Raw genomic sequence first — 17,824 nt, 5'->3', positions numbered from 1 at the left:
ATTTGCCTAGGACTTTAAAACCTCATTCATCCACTTCTGACCTCAGAACAATCTATAATCATTAATTATTGTATCATTAAATCCAAAAGAACCTATCTCTACTATTGTGGAAGTCACTAGATAAGTTCAGCAGAGTAACTAGGTCAGTGTTACCTTGTCTATGAGGCCTGGCAGAACAATTTGTTCTGCTTCCTGCATTCTCACTGCACGGAGTCTAAGTGCCACCATATTATCTCATTACATTTTCCAAAAGTCAGCAGCTGTGATTGATATCAGGATGGATTTGGAGTCAGCCAGCTCTATCGGCCGCCACTAGCAGTATGACCTTGAGCAAATCATTTCATTTCTCTGGGATTTTGTATCCTCATCTGGACACTGGGGATTATATTACCCACCTCTCAGGGTTACATGAAATGGTTTTCCCAACACATAATAAATAAATGCTCATAAAAATCATAGTTACTAGAATTTGTGAACATGTCTGGCTCTCCCACTGGATTATGAATCTGTAAGGACACTGTGACTGGCACATAATAAGTGCTCAAAAGTCCTTGCTAAAATGGAAATAGGGGCTCTGGGCCCCTGGAATGAGATGAGACATCAAAAGGCAATGGATGAGTAGGAACCAGGGCCAGGGTACTCAGAAGACTTCCGAACATATTCTGTTCCTCATTCCTCTCTCTTTCCCCTCCTCCCAGGAGGTAATAATTCCTTGGGTTGTTGTTAGGATGCCTACACTGAGCAACGACACCCTAGCAGCTTTGTTCCAGGAGGATCAAAGCCCTTCTCAGACACGACCTCATTACCTCCCATCAGCTTTGGGAGGCGCAGAACTTTTTGGTCCAGGATGACTGCGCCCATTCTACAGATGAAAACAACAAGGACACGGACTCATGAACTGACTCACTGGTAGATCCAGTGTCTGCTGAAGACTGCCTGGGCAGTGTTGCTTGCTAGTGACTATCATGCTTGTTTGAATTTCACACACTGAGTTTCTGCCATGGTCTAGCTACTACCAACCTCCTCTCCCTTTTCCAAAGTGCCCTGTATTACTGTTCCCATTCTGTGCCTTTATACTCGGGTTGGAGAGTTCCTGGAAGTAAAAGAGGACACTCCAGGGCTTATGTGGCAGATCAATACAGATCCCATGCACAGATTCTCAGCTGGTCTGCCCTTGCTAGGCAGCAGGAACAATATTTATTAATTGGGCTGAACCCACTCATGGGCCACCCTGCTTTATCCATGATAATCCTTTGTCAAAGAATCCCTTTACCTGACTATGCCAGCATCTTGTACAAATCTCTATCACAGTATTGACATTATTATGCTATAAGTATCCTCATGTACTGAGGCTGTGCATAAAGAGGCAGTAAAAACAACATTTGGAAGTAGATTTGAGGGCCTGGAATCATTTAAACTTTTTGAATTTTTTTCCTGTTTAAGAATTGAGATAGCGTATGTGAAAAAGCACAGTGTGTAATACATAGTAAGGCCTCCTTAAACATTCGTTAAACCAGAACCCCCAGATTTCCCAGAGGTTAGCCCAATCCCTGGCTCACAGTAAGTGCTCAGTAAACATTTGTTTGGACTGTATAGATATTTTTGAATATATGGCAGGACTATACTCGTGAATATTTCCTCCCAAGTTCAATTCTTAAATTCTAAAGCCCAGCCCCAGCAAGTCCTCACAGGTCAATCTTCTGCAGACTCCTGATGTTGATACCAAGCTATCAACTCATAAACATTCATCGAGGGCCTCCTGTGTCCCAGGGCTGTATCCCCACCTACAGCACCTCAGATACACAGTCTCTGTGACAGCAGCTTGGAATGGTGTCCTGCCGTGCTCTGCACTGGTAGGGCATCTCAGCACGTGTGCGTGGTGCCAGAGAAGTTGGCAATTGCCTTGGAACATGGTTGCATTTAAGCATCGTTTAACAGTAAGTCATCTGAGTTAGGATGAGGGAGCCATGAGTTCCAGGATAAATACATTCCATTCTCACCTTGGAAAACTCCAGACACTGTTGCTGATTTAAGTGTCTTTCAAGGCCAGCCAATTGTCAACCCAGTGTGGAATCAGGGACATTTCTTCTGCACGTGTATGGTGAGGTTAGGGGAACATGGTCACGATGTGACAGATAAGTCTTGTTCCAAGTCTTCTTAGTGTGTGTGTGTGTGTGTGTGTGTGTGTGTGTGTGTGTGTGTGAGTGAAGAATATCTTTCTCTCAATGGATTCTGGCCACAGATTCTTGCTGGGGAATTCCACACCTGTGAGATGTGTGAATCTTGAGACCTCTTTGCTGACAATTAATCATCGAGGGCTCACCTTGTGCATGTGTTTCCATCAGGGTCTCAACAAGAAGCAGATGACATGTTTGAAACAGGGTTTATTTGAAGAGAGTTTATTTGTAATGAGAGTATTGCCAAAGGGTGAGGGTGGGAACCACGGGGATGGGGCAGTAACCTTGTCTCAGCAGCAGTTGTGGTGTTATCAGTTGCAGGTCTGAGGCACAAAGGGAGGGAGCTGTCACTGCAAGCTGCAGGGGAGGGCCAGGCAGCAGTGGCCTTCAGCTGAGGGCCCCAGCCAACTGGAGGTGACCTTGCCAACAAGGATCCAGGGAAATCCTTACCTTCAGCAACAACTCTCTTCCCTTCCACTTCTCTGTGGGGTTCTCTACTGGCCAAATCCACCAGAAGCCAGGGGCACAGGAACCTGGAAGTGGTTTGTACAGCTCAGCCTCCTGGGGTTGAGGGCAGGCTGGAGGAGCAGCTGGAGCATGTGGGGGTATCTGGAGGGGCAAATGTGGGTCATCAGGCACAATACTGCACTGTCCAATGGACAGAGTTCACACAATTTTGGGGTCCACTCAAAGAAAAGCATACAAAAATATCTTACCTTGGCAAATAAAAAACCCCCCAAAGCTATTAACAGAAGGCTTTGGAAGAGACCTGTGCTTAAGCTTCATTACTGTAGTTTCATTGTAAATCTCCCTCTGCCTATGGCTTTGGTGATTTTGACCTAGAACAGCATCCCAGCCCTCAATAAGCTTACAGTCTCATGGGTAATGGAGGCGTAGACAACTGATTAGAATTACAAAGCAAACTGTGACATAAGAGAATTACAGATGGAATACTACAGAAGGTTAGGTAGGCATTGGCATAGGCTTTGACAGACAGGTAGGATTTCGACTCATGGCTGTGAATGGACAGAATAATATTAATACTCTCTACGATTTATTGGGCATCTACTACGTACAAAGCACGGTCTCTACGTACAAAGCACTCATTTAATCACGACAGAAACAGGAAACCGAGACTCACAGAGGTTAAGTCATTTAGGTCACAAAGCTACAGAGTGGAAGAGCTAGCATCTGATCGCGAGCTGTTTGCTTCCAGAGCCAGGCCACAGCATACTGAACCAAGCTGCTGTGGAATGAGCATCAGGGTGTGGACCAGAAGGTGGGAAAACGCAAGCGCCTGTAGGCAGAGGGGACACTAGGCCAAAAGAGAACGTAGGACTTCTTTTACATCCAACTCTTTGTCAACACACTTATTTAATAAATAAAGCTACTGCGAACACTGGCAATATTTATTTCAGTTCCTACAGCATTGCCGGGTACAGCATCTGACCAGAAGGACGGACTCCGAGGCTATAGACCACATTTCCCAGAAGCCCACGGGGGCAGAGAGACCGGGATCTCGCTTTGCCAGTAAAAGACTCCATTTCCCAGCATGCAGTGGGAGCGCCGGCCCGCGGCTCCAGGCGTTTCTGGGGAGGTGGAGGGGGCCGGCGTGGGCTCCGCCCCGCTCCGCGCGGTCCCGCTCGCCCCGCCTCTTCCGCTCGCCTGAGCCAATGGGAAGGCCGCATACTGCGGGGTGTGACGGGGCCGGAGCCGCTGAAGAGTTGCGAGTCGGCGAAAGCGGCGGGAAGTTCGTATTGAGCAGCTGGCGGCGGGTCTGCGGCTCGGGGTAGGCCGGCCACGCGCCGAGCGGCGGGGGCGGCCGGGAACTGGGCTGGCGCGGGGCGGCCGGGCGGCCGTGACCTTGGGCGGCGCAGTGGGCTGCGAACGGCGCGCCGCTGGCGTCCTCTCCCGCCGTGGCTCCCTCAGGCCCCGCTGCGGCCCTGGGCTGCCTGCACCGGCCAGGCCGGTTCCCCAGGCTCAGTTCCCGGTTCTGGACGGCATGTAGGCTGGTCCTACTTGCACCGCATTCTGGTTGCTCGGGCTGGGTCTGGGAGATGACCTCTGTAGGCCAGCCTGGACCGCCGGGCTCCCTCCGCCGTCTTGGAGCTCACCCTCTTCAGAGGAAACGGAATGGAAGCAAATATGACATTTTGCAGATGCTGAAAAGCTCCCTTAAAATGAGGACAGGCGACTGTGGGCCAGAGTGGTGGGGGTGAGGTAGGGCATCTCAGGGGAGGTGACGTTGGTCTTGAGATCCGAGATGGGGGAAGGAGCCTGCTCCCCGGAGGATAGCGTTCCAGGCCTTTCTAACCTGTCAGTGTCCGGCTGAGGCCGGGTGAGAGCTTGCACTTAACGCAGGGTTCAAGGCGGTGGAGCTCCGAGGGGAGTTATTTTCGCATCCTTCTGACAGTTGTCGTTTGTTGTCTCTCCGTAGCTGCAGGGTGGCACCCTTTGCTGATGCAGCTGTATTCAAGGGCAGCAAATAGTTTTTCCTTCTGTCGAAATAAGTTTTGGCTCCGGTCTTAAAACTCATAGGTGATTTATTTAAATTCGACGAACAGCACCAGCGTCGCTGGGTTGAGAGAGAGAGGAAAGGGAAGCAGACACTAGGTTCCTACTGAGGCCACCCATTTTTCTAACTTGTTTTCTATCAAGTCACCCATTTTTTTTCCCCCTTTGCTTTGTATTGACTCTTCCTTTCCCTTCCCCGTCTCGCCTTCTTGGAACAACTTGGAAATACCAGATTTGCTCTTGGGAGGGTGGTGGTTTCAGGGAACTGTCAAAGAGTCTCATTCATTATTATTTTTTCTTTTCTTTTCTTTTTTTTAAACTGCAGTTGCCCGTCTGTGGAGTCTGAAATTTGCAAGAGTTAAAAAAAAATGTAGGGCAGCATTTGTTTTTAAGAGTTCAGAATAAAGGCACCTTATTTTCCATGATATGCTGAGTGTGATACTTTTGGGGAGAATTTAATCTACAATTTTAAAGTAGTTTCAGAGGGGGGGCAGGGGTTCTTTATATAAGCATCTTATTCAAATTATGTTTGTGCTGTTCAAAGTGGCCTGTAGCAATTGGAATTAAATTTCTGGGTAGATAAGGTGATGTTCATCAGCTACCTGTGGAAGGGAATGCAACCTAAGTTGTCACTAACACTAGCTTCTGCCGAAGCTGCCACAGGTGCTATTCTCTGTGCATCTCAACATTGCTGATCAGATTCTGAGTTAATATGGTAACACAACTTGAACCCAATGACAGTAAACTTGTGTTAAGCATTACTGTCCGTTTAGTACTAGTATCTAGTGCAAATATCAGGTTTAGAGTGTAATGGCTTCTTAATGTTCGGCGCTGCAAAAAAAGCGAGAGGATATTTGTTAAACAAATGAGAAAATGGAGGAATGTGTCAAGCACAGAACCTGGCATATAGTAAGTTAGTTAGTGCCCAGGAAATGGTTTTATGGAAAGCTTATGCTAAGTTTTATTCCAGGATGCAAGTGTATATTTTAAAAATAACAGTAGTGCATTAAAAATGTTGACAGACCCTAAAATTAAATTTCTTAAATAGGCCAGCTTTTTTTTTTTTTAATTTGAGAACTAATGTGAAATAATAATAAATACATAAGTGAATGTCCCAGATGTCTAGGAAAGAAAAACAAGATTTTTATTTTGACAGCTATATGTTTTTTTTTTCCTTAAAGCCATCCCTAAGAAGATATAATGTGCTATGAATAGAATTTTGATTTAAAAAATGAAACTTTGAAAGTATTTTTGATCTGATAAATAAAACTTACTGGAAATGAGGCAAAGCTTAAAAATTTACCTTATATCAAACGAAGAAGGATGACTCCTGAATTTATGCAAGTGTGCAAATGTTGATATCTCCATGTATCAGGTCAGGCACTGAACCTAATGGAAAGTAAATGCTACCTCTGTGTGTGAGTGAGGCTTTCATGGAAATTGGTCTTGATGGGTTTTAAGAATGATGGGTAACTGAATAGGCCTGGAGAATATTTTTCAGACTGGTAGGACATTTTACCTGTTTGCCGAGGTTATTTTTCAGAGTCAGCAGAGGTGGACTCATTTATTCACCAGATGTCACGTGGCTGCTGTATGTCAGGAACTGTGCTGGGTGCAGAGTCTGTTCTTGCTATTGTAGCGTTTCGCTGAAGCAGGTTTTCTTTTAAATTAATAGAGGTCATTCTTTTTGACTTCGCTTGTCTGGCCACCACCACACAAGGCGTCAAATGTGTATGGCACATTTGGAAAACTACACTTAGTGATAAAATGTAGAAAACATGGAATTTTTAATAAGGTGTAGTATTTAGAAAGGTGATAGAATCCTGACAAAGCATTTAGCTAGGTGGTGTAACCAAGATGTGTTTATACTCTAGGGCATGTTTGGCCCTTCTGACCCGAATTCCTGTGAATATGTTCGTACTTGCCATTAGAAAGATGTAAAGAGGGCTGTGCCCTTTAATATCTTGTCCCCTTAACTTCTGAATGATATTTAAGTACCTAACGTTCTGAGGTGGTGGTTTTGAAATAATTTCATGCACTTGCCCAATTATTCCTGCTCCATCTCTCCCAATGGCATCTTAAATCTTTACACTCAAACTCGGGCACATTCTGCTCTTTTCTGGATGACATATGGACAACACTTGATGAAAGAAAAGCTCTCTAGAGAGTCTGGAGAGGTATTAAGTCTGCCTTCCCCCCATAATTACAATTTGATTTTTAATATTCACCAGTAAATACTAATGACAAGAAACTACTTCTAGTAACATTGGTGAGTAAATTTATTAAGAATTTTAGGGACTTCCCTCGTGGTCCAGTGGTTAAGACTCTATGCGTCCAATGCAGGGGGCACAGGTTCGATCCCTGGTCGGGGAAGTTCTGCATGCTGTGCGGTGAGGCCAAAAAAAAAAAAAAAGGGAATTTTATTAGCCACAACATTTTTGTCAGCTTGGTTTGAATTGTATTATTTATTTAGTCTTAGTGTAGGTACATGGATTTTGATGATTCTTTGCAGTAACGCCTATCTCTCCAAGGGATAGAAACCAGTACTCTCAGATTTGAAAATTATATAGATGCTGTCCACACTGGCCAATATTTAGGATGAATATTAAATATATACACATAGTAAAATGTTTATCAATAAACCACATATATTAAGTGGGAAGATACACTAGATGGAAGTCATGTAATTAAGTTGCAAGGTTATTAATTTGAGATTTGACAATGTTCTATCATATTGTAAGGACACATTTGTCTTAATGGAGCTCAATATCCAGAACTACATAGTTGGTCCTGAAAGGGACTGGAAGAGAACCGGAAAGTCAGTGGGCACAAGGGCAGCACCATTCCACTCTTTTCACGGCTTTATAGTTTCTTTCTGTGCATTTATTTTGTTTTCTCTGCAGACTGGCAGACTTATTGCTGTTTACATTTGGGATAGATATGTCTGCTTCAGATCTAGCTCCCTGTTTCAAGAATCCCAAAGAGACTCCATTATCTATCTAATTGTCAATTATATCCAAAATTTTAAAAAAAGTCATGAAGTCAGGAATCTTATGGCTAAGATAACTATGGCTTTATTTCAGATTAATTGCTTTCCTCAGATTGTCTTACCAAGTAACAGCTGAACAAACCGCCATTGTTGATACTGTGTATAAATGCATTGTGATCACATTGTGTGTTAGAAAGTGCTGTTAAGCCTTTAGTCTTCATAGACTGCGGCAGGAACATAGAGAAACAAACTTTGCTGTTTGTATTGGCCGTGTTGCTTTTGTTCCACTTCTTATTGCAGCTTATTATGTAATACGGCAACAGAGCTATCAACATACAGATTATATCTAATTATACACTCTTCATTAGCGGTAATAAAGAAGAAGTCTTTTTTTGGGAATCAGGAAAAAAGTTTTAAAAATTCATTTAAAAAATACTAAGGTCAGGTTATAACATTTAAGAGACTTAATCTTACTTGTTTTACAGGCTTTTAGAAAGCATTGTAGAAATTGTGACTTCCAAATTTTCATTACCTCATGTGTTGCTGCACATGTAAAATGGTACAGCCACTCTGGGAATTCGTTTGGCAGTTTCTTAAAAAGTTAAACATACTCCAAACACATGACCCAGCAATTGCACCCCTGGGCATTTATCCTCGGAAAATAGAAACTTATGTTCACACAAAGACCTGTATGTGAATGTTCCTAGCGGCTTTGTTTATAATAGCCAAAACTCAGAGACAACCCAACACGTCCTTCGGTGGGTCAAATAAAATGTGGTATAGCCATATAGTGGAACACCACTCATAACAAAAAGGAACAAACTACTGACACCAGCAACAATTTGGATAGAGCTTTAGGGCATAGTACTGAGTGAAAAAAGCCAACCTCAAAAGGTTATGTGATTAGAATTCCATTATATAGCATTCTCAAAATGATAAAATTATAGAAATGGAGAAGAGATCAGTTTTGCTAAGGTGAGGGCTGGGGGGTATGGTGTGACTATAGAGGGGGAGCATGAGGGAGTTTCTTTGGGATGATTGAACAGTTGTATGTCCTGGTTATTGTGACGGTTATAAGAATCTTTATAGGTGATGAAATGTCACAGGACCATACACGTGTGTGTACGTGCACACACACACACACACACACACAGTGTAAAAACTGAAATTTGAGTAAGTACTTTTATTACTAACATTATCAATGTCAGTTTCCTAGTTTTGATCATTGTATTATGCTCGTCCTTTGTATGCTTTGCCACATAATGTTCATCCATTGAAGGACGTGGTTTGTCTAGTTTTTGGCTATTACAAATAAAGCTGCTATGAGCACTCATGTACCGGTTTTAGTATGAAGATAAGTTTTCATTTTTCTAGGATAAATACTCCAGTGCAACTGTTGGGTTGTAGGGGTAAGTGTGTGTTTAAACTGTTAAGAAACTGCAAACTTTCCCAGAGCTGTACCATTTTACAGTCTTATCATCACTATATGAGAGATCAATTTCTCCACATCTTTACCAGCATTTGGTGTTAGCAGTATTTTTTATGTTAGCCATTTTAATAGGTGTGTATTGGTATTTCATAATGGCTTTAATTTGCATTTTCCTAATGGCTAATGATGTTGAACATCTTTACATGTGCTTATTTGCCATTTGAAGGGTTTCAGAAAAAGCCTCTCCCAAATGTGCCGTTATGGCATGCAGATTATCTTAAGCCAAAGACAGTGGAGACCCAAAAGACTCAAGAGCTTTTTACCTCCACCTCAACTGCCAAATGAATTTAGATAGGGAGCCTGGCTCAGAAGGAGCTATTACCAGAGATAACTTTTATCTGAAAGACCTATCTGTTTGGCATCTAATAACAAAACATCTGATCTTATTGTCTGAATTACCTTCCTCCCCTTTGAAGTCCCAGGCCCCTGTCCCCTTCCTTAGCTCAGGATGGTATATTAGCCTCAACTGCCCAACTTACCCTTGGGTCCCATATTTTTATGGAGGTGTAATTAAATTTGTTTTTCTCCTGCTAATCTGTCATATGTCAATTTAATTAATATACCAGCCAAAAGAACCTACAATAGTAGTGGAAAACTTTTTTTCACTCCCACACATTCATATCTCATTTGGTGATTTGTCTGTTCAAATCTTTTGCACATTTTCTAATTTGTTTTCTTATTATTGAGTTTAGAGTATCCTTTATATATTCTGAATACAAGTCCTTTGCCAGATACGTGATTTGTATATATATTCTCTCAGTCTGTGGCTTGTCTTTTCATTCTCTCACAGTGTCTTCTGCAGCACAAAAGGTTTTAATGTTGATGAAGTTCAACTTACCGACGTATGGATCGCTTTTGGTGTCATGCATGTCTCAGAACTCTTTACCAAACCCTAGGTCAAGTAGATGTTCCAAGTTTTCTTCTGTTTTACAATTTTATGTCTTACATTTAGATCAATGAATCCATTTGGGGTTAATTTTTGCAGAGGGTTTGACGTTTAGGTCTTGGTTCTCTTTTTTTTTTTTCTTTTCTTTTGTCTATGGATGTCCAACTGTTCCAAACCATTTGTTGAAAAGACTACCCTTTCTTCATTGAATCATTTTTTTTAACCTTTATCAAAAATCAGCTGGCTGTACACTGTAAACTGCATACAAAATGAAGATAGGAGGAAATGAGTAAGCAAGTAAGGATGAAAATTAATACAGATTTATGAAGGTATGAAGACTCATGCCTTAAGTCTTGAAAAAAATTTATGTATAGATTTGAGAGGAAGTGGGAAAACATTTTAGAGAATAGCATGAGCAAAGTTAGGTCCTAGAGAAAATAAGTAAGAACTGGCTGTTCTGGGGACTCATGGGAGTGAAGGGGAGGATAGTTGATTCATGAGTCTAGAAAACTGCTGGCCAGTTTATAATCAGTTTCATTGGCCAATAGAATATACTGTGGGTTCTTGAGCAGGAAAAATGATATGGGAGAGATGGTCTTCAAGAGAAGTTGTTTTAGGGGCACGTATAGCAGTACAGAAATAGGTTGGTAGGAAGAACAGGTTATAGCCATGACCCTGAACTTGACTTAGTACTTGGTGTAACAGACGTCTACCACAAAGCCAAAACAGTGGTGTCACTTTATAACAATAAGTCCTTTGTATTTCCTAGAAGAATAATGGTAGATTTCAGACTTTTGCCACTGTCCTCAGTGATGGATACTGGGAACTCTGCTGGACTTTCAAACTCCTTCATTTTAATGCTTCTTTTAGTAAATTGTACATGTGGCTCATTGCTGATGTGGGTGACATTTCTTATCAGGCCTAAAAAGGGTCCAAGGGGTGAGCAACTGAAATGATAAAAACATAAAGAGTTGATAAATTGGTCCAATGAGGAAAAGTTAATGGAATCACTTTTATTTATCATGGCTAAGAGGAGACTCAGGGGTTATTTAATCAGTATGTCCTGATACTTGTATATGAAGAACCACATGGAGAATGATGATGACCAGCTGTTCTTCAAAATCACCGAGGACTGAACAAGGACAAACAGCTCAAATTGCAGCATTAGAGTTTTAGTCTGAGGGAAGAATTTCCAAGCAATAAGAGTGTTAGCTACTTCATGGCAGTGATCCAAAGGATCTTTAGAGATAGAATAGGAACCTAGATGTAGTTTAGGGACATTTTGCTTATAGTCAGGGGGATGTGATACGTGACAGCCCCCGAGTCCTAATTTATTAATTTGTGACCCAAAATACTCAGTTTCTTTTTCTTAACATCCACTTCCCATTCTTGATTTCTTTCCCCGAAGAAATTATATTTCTTTTTCTGTTCACCTTTAGGAATCTCATTTGGCTTCTGCCTTCTTTTGTGCATTTAAAAGATATCTTGGATGTAGATTAGACTTCTGTCATTTAAAAAATAGCCACTTAACAAATAGAACTTATTTAATGTCAAACTACTAAATATCCATGCATTTCTACTTTTTAATTTAGAACATGGAAAGCTGTATCATTCCATTTTTATAAAACATCAATGATGACTTGTTGAGCAAAGGATTTTACCGCATAAGAGATTACCGTGACGTGTATTAATGAAAGATCGGCAGTGTGAAAAGCTTTAGTGCAATCACTTATTTGCCTTCAAAGCACTTTTTCTGTTTGATTTAATTTCCTTAGTCTGATTCTTTTCCACAAGTCTAGATCTTTTTTCCACTGAAATGTTCAGATTGACCAAGACTGTTTTACTCGTGATTGCAACACTTCAGTATTAAAGCGGAGTTTTTTGTTTTTGGTTTTTTTTTCCCTGCAGAAGAGCAAGCTCTTACAGTGCTATGCAAGCTGCCCATTTAAAACTATCATTGCTTGGCACCTATGCCCTAGTGACAGTTTGACCAACATGTGAGCAGGCACACTGCCATCCTGACAGATGGGCTTGCGTAGAGGCAGCCAAGAAACCATGTATCTGCATCTAGTGTATTTGTTAAGGGCAGGATTCCCAGTCGGGGATGTTCAAACGTCTGTCCATCCTGAGCTTTCACGCCTATGGATAAAGGGATGTCATCATTAATCTCAGCTTCTGACTGAGATTCCATGGGTATATAAGAGCTTCTTGGCTCTTACAAAAGTAGGCAGTTGGGGACAATCAGTATAATTGATCTCTCCTTCATCACCGGACTACTTCAAATAATCCTTTCCTCTTTCTCCCAGCCAACTAGGTTTGCAGTGAGTACAAACCTGTTCAGACATTGTCCTGATACTTCTAGAATATGTGCTGTTTCATTTGTTTTCTAGAGTACGAAAGCTTTGAAGTCATTAGTATTTATGGTTGGGACAGTGATGTACGTAATTGGAATCAGGTGGATCTGAGTTCAAAGATTGACAGCTGTATGATATCAGGACAACCTAATTTTACCATCACATCAAGGTGAAATAGTAGCTATTTCATAGGTGGTTTTGAGAATGACCTGTGAAATATGTACAGTGAATCACTTGGTATCATGTCTGGTCCACTGTACGTGTTCAGTAAGTGTTTTATCATCATCACTGTAACATGCCTGAGGGTATTTTTCTCTGGAAAGTTATCGAAACAGAAAATCTTTATTCCACTCATTTCCCTCCATTCTTGAAAGTCATATATTGGATATCATCACATTGTCTGGTCTATAATGGAATGCCTCCGATGACAGGGAGCTCACTACTTTTAGAACAGGGTTTTTCAACCATGTGACTGGTGACATTTTAGATGGGTTGTTCTTTGTTGTAGGGGACTGTTCTCTGAATTGTTGGGTGTTTAGCATCCCTGGCCAGGGAGGCAAAATTGTCCCTGTTTTTAATAAAGTTTTGACTGTTAGTAAGTTCTTTCTTAGATTGAGTGGAAGTCTACTTTCTTATTTCTCCCACCCAATTCTGTCTTTTGGAGACACGTAGGACAAGCTGAATTCCTGTTCCACGTAATGGTTTTTCAAATACTCAAAGACCGTCATCTAGTCTCCTCAGTCTTTTTGAGTTGAAACACCTCCATCTAGTTCATTGACTGTTCCTTACAAGGCATGATTTCATGTCACTTCACCACATTGGTGACTTTCCTTTGAGTTAATCCCCTGTTTAAACTGTACTGCTTAAAATTGAATGCAGTACTCCAGGCAGGGCTTGATTAGTAAAAAATTGAGTTGCATCTCTTGTTTTAGATACAACACTTTTCTTCTATTAGGCTAGGAAAAAATATTGCCTTTCTTCTACATACTACATTTTTATTATCAGCTATTATCCTTTTGATAACCACATCATAGTTGAACCTAGAGTTGAATTAAACCCCTAGATCTGTTTAAGCCATATCTTCTTCATTCTGTTTTTGTGCATTAGTTTTGGTGCTCAAGCATGAGAACTTATGTTTATCCTGTTAAATTTTTCTTTTTTAATTTAGCTAATTGCAATCCCAATTCTTGGTCAACTGTGAAGTTTCTAGTTCAAAAGAACAAGTAGGTGATGCGATGCTGTCAACTGAAATTGAAAATACAGGAGAAAGGTGTGTGTGTTTGTGCGTGTGCACGTCTATGAAAGGGGAATTGGGGACGGAAGCCTGAGGAATCCCAATATTAAGAGGCAGCTGGACACAAAGGAGGCAACAAAGGAGACCAAGAAGGGGTGGGCAGAAAGGTAGGATGGAAATGAGAAGAGTATCTTGGAAGCCAGAGTGACTGAGTGTTGAGTACTGGGGTAGGTACTTGAATACAAAATGAATAGGACATTGTCTCTGCTTTCTGCTTCTGTTTTTATTTGCCCCATGGTTTAACTGTTCAGTTAATGGCATTACCTAGTCAATTATGCCTGAAAACTTAGAGTCATTCTTTATTTTGCCTTCATACCCCTAACTGTTAGGTTACCGAGTTCTACTGATTCAAAAAAATACATAGTGGGAAGAGTGCATAAATCTTAGCTAGCTCAATGATTTTTTTTTCTTTTTTTTTTAACATAGTGAACACACTATAATTACCACCAAGATCAAGACATTTGCTATTCTAGCACTCCAGAAGTCGCTATTGTGTCCCTTTCTAGTAATTATTCCCACCCTGGAAACCACTCGTCTGACTTCTATAACTATAGCTTAGTTTTGCCTGGTTTTGAACTTATATGTACATGGAATTATATTATGTACTCCTTTTAACCAGGCTTCTTTTATTCAACATTGTATCTGAGATTCATCCATGTTGTTGCATATAGTATGTTGTGTGTGTACGTGTTTTTTTTTTAATAGCTCTGTAGTTCTGGTTATCTATTATTGCATAATACATTAGTTTTGGTTATTGATTACTATATAACACAGCACTCCAAACTTAGTTGGGGTTAAACAACAACCATATTAATTTTTAATTTTTTATACATTTATTTATTTATTTTTGGCTGCGTTGGCTCTTCGTTGCTGCACGGGCTTCTCATTGCGGTGGCTTCTCTTGTTGTGGAGCACGGCCTCTAGGCGCGCAGGCTTCAGTAGTTCAGGCACGTGGGCTCAGTAGTTGTGGCTCGCGGGCTCTAGAGCACAGGCTCAGTAGTTGTGGCGCATGGGCTTAGTTGCTCCGCGGCATGTGGGATCTTCCCGGACCAGGGCTCGAACCCATGTCCCCTGCATTGGCAGGCGGATTCTTAACCACTGCGCCACCAGGGAAGTCCTCATCTGGGATTGTTGATCAGAGCACCTAATTTGTTTTTTTGTGTTTTTTTTGAAAGTGGCTATTTTATTTTTCCAGTGGTATATCTAAAACAGTTCGAATGGAATCAGAAACTTCTACTTGAAACTTGCTTTGCTTCTTTGCCACTTTTGAGTCCATGGTGGACTGTTTGGATAGTGTTCAGATTTTGCTGCTGAAAAGGCTGTAATGGGGTTGATGATCATATATAACCAGAGGAAGGTCAATGTTTGTTTCCAGAAGCAGAGATTCCTTTGAGAAGGAGAGGAGGTTTAGGAAATGTCCAGTGAGCACAGTCTCTCTGGTATTGGATAAAATCACAACAATTTGGAGATGAGCTCCTGCATCCTCATTCTGGGCCCTTGTAATAAGAAACCAAGCTTAAATTGGACATTGCATGTGTAGGGGCCTAGGTTGGTGTTATATTTATTTTCTTCAGTGCATATTCTTCCTCTTCTGTTTTGGGACTAAGTTTTATCACCTTATCACTAGTATAGTGGTTGCTATAAAGGTGGCTGTGCCCTGGTTGCAGATTCTCCACGAGGCTTTGGCTCTTCAAGCACGTTGGCTGGGTTCCCAGAGGAAGCTTCCCGAGAGTGACTCATCCTTGGAAGTCACATAACATCACTTCCACTATACTCTGTTGGTTGAAATAGACACAAGCCTGGCTGGATTCAAGGGGAGGGAACTTAGACCTCACATCTTTATGGAAGGTGTGTCAAAAAATTTGTGACCATTTTTAAAAACCACCACAAATTATGGACCACAATTGATCCATCCTGTTGTAGATGGATATTTGAATAGTTTCTACTTTGGAGCAGTTAATGAATAATGCTGCTGTAAACATTCTTGTTCATATCTCTTGCTTCATATATATATTCATTTTAATCGAGTGTAGATCTAAGAGTAGAGTTGCGAGTCATAGTGCATATGTATCTTTAGCTTTAATAGGTAGTTACTCCCAAACAATTGTCCAAAATGATTGTCCCAATTCATATTCCTACCAGCAAACTGAGAGTTCCCATTGCTCTGCAACTTCACTTCCACTTGGTACTGTCATTTAAACATTAAAAAAAAATTTTTTAACCATTCTGTGGTTGTGTTGATTTCATTGTGGTTTAATTGGCATTTCCCTGATAACTAGTGACTTGAGCACCGTTTCATATGCTATTAGCCTTTTAGGTATCCTGTGTTGTAAAGTGCCTGTTCCAAGGCTTTTGCCCATTTTTAACAAACTGGGCTGTCTTTTTTCTTACTGAAATGTTGGAGTTTTGTATATTCTGGATATGAATCCTTTGTTGAAAATATGAATTGTAAAAATCTCTTTCCATCTATGACTTGCCATTTCACTCTTGTGTCTTGTTGATGAACTGAAATTCTAAATTTTAATCAATTTCAGTTTACCCATCTTTTCCTTTATGGCTAGTGTTTTCTGTGTCTTGTTTAAAAAGTTTTTGCTACTCTGTGGTCATGAAGATATTTTCTTATGTTATCTTCAAGACGTTTTATCATCTTACCTTTCACATTTAGGTCTCAGTTTTCAGGAGTTGATTTTTGTGTGTTGTGAGGTAAGGGTCAAGGTTCCCTTTTTCCCCATATGCTTACCTATACGAGTAGTAGCAGGTAGCACTGGGTCAGGTGAACACCAGCCTGGGAGTTAGGGTTCCTGTATTCTCAGCCTTAATCTACCTTTAATGCACCTTCTGAACTTGGGCATGTTATTAAACCCTTGTGGCCTCAGCTTCACCTGCAAAATGAAGGATTTGAATGAAATGTTTTCTGATTTTCATCCTGGCTCTAGTTTGTTAGATTATTCTCCCTAGTTTACAGTTTTATTTAGGCCTAGCAGAATCTTCTTGGAACTCGTTTCTGTTATCTGATGTGTTCTTGATCTCTCCCAGCTGTATGTTATCACCAGTGATCATGAGTATGCCATCTAGATTGTCATCTAAGCTACTGATGAAAGAGCTTTCTTGATCACGGTGGCAAGTCCTCGCCCCCGCACATGTTCTTCTGATCTTCTCTGTCCCTTGCCAGGAGCTCGTCGTTCTGTTTTAGTAAGCCATGGCTCAGGACACCAATTCCATTTTTGAATGTCATATACATGTACTATTCATTTTGCTTATCCTTTCCTTCAGTTTCCTACTTGAACTTCTGAGAATCACAGATAACAATGCAGAGTTTCAGGAATCAGCAGAAGTCATTCATGATCAAATGAGTTCTAGTCTCAGTGAGTTCTCTCTCACGTTGCATGTGTGCTCTGCAAAGTGGCATATCCTCCACGTGGCTGCATGCTGTACTTGTGCTCTTCAGTGGAGTAGTCCGTGAACCACACTGGCAACATGACAAAGTGCACCCTTTGCTGGTTCCTCTGTGTTCTTAGTAGCCTGCGTTGGGGTGATTTCTACCCTTCTTTCAGAAGGTATAGTTTCTTTACACAGAATGTCATAACTTCAGGATAGCTATTGTTCCTTCCTTTGTCATTGATATCACATTTTCCCCTCTCATTAATCTTTTTTTAAAAAATAAGCTTTATTGAGATACAGTTCGTTTATCATACAGTTCACTCATTTAAAAGGTATTGTTCAGTGTTAGTATATTCAAAGGACTGTAGCCATAATCTAATTTTAGAATATTTTCATCAACCCTGAGAGAACTCCCCTACCAAGTAGCAGTCACTCTCCATTTTCTGCCATCATCCACTGCCCCCCGGCCCCCAGAGCCCTAAGAAACGACTTATCCGCTTTTGTCTCTATAAATTTACCTATTCTCGAAATTTTACATAATTGGAGTCATACAATATGCGGTCTTTTGTGACTAGCTTCTTTCACTTAGTATGTTTTTAAGGTTCATCCATGTTGTAGCATGAATCAGTGCTTCGTTTCTTTTTATTGCTGAATAAAATCCCAGCGTATGGGTATGTCACATTTTATTTATCCACTCATCCGTCGAAGGACATTTGAGTTGTTTCCACTTTTGGACTATT

At 41.1% G+C, this 17,824-nt stretch overlaps 1 protein-coding gene across 3 annotated transcripts in view; it reads left to right on the top strand.

Moving 5' to 3' along the window:
- The first annotated feature begins 3,821 nt into the window (after positions 1-3,821).
- Positions 3,822-17,824, top strand: part of VRK1 (VRK serine/threonine kinase 1) — a 75,382-nt gene continuing 61,379 nt past the window's right edge. For 2 of the 3 annotated variants that reach the window (XM_082384578.1, XM_082384577.1), the window contains exon 1: positions 3,822-3,966. The gene's annotated coding sequence lies outside the window, so the exon portion shown is untranslated. The remainder of the gene's footprint in view (positions 3,967-17,824) is intronic. The other variant, XM_082384579.1, reaches the window with a different exon arrangement.

Source organism: Balaenoptera borealis, assembly GCF_965194805.1.
Source record: "Balaenoptera borealis genome assembly, chromosome: 3".
Lineage (NCBI taxonomy): Eukaryota > Metazoa > Chordata > Mammalia > Artiodactyla > Balaenopteridae > Balaenoptera > Balaenoptera borealis.
This window is presented reverse-complemented; position numbering and strand designations above follow the sequence as displayed.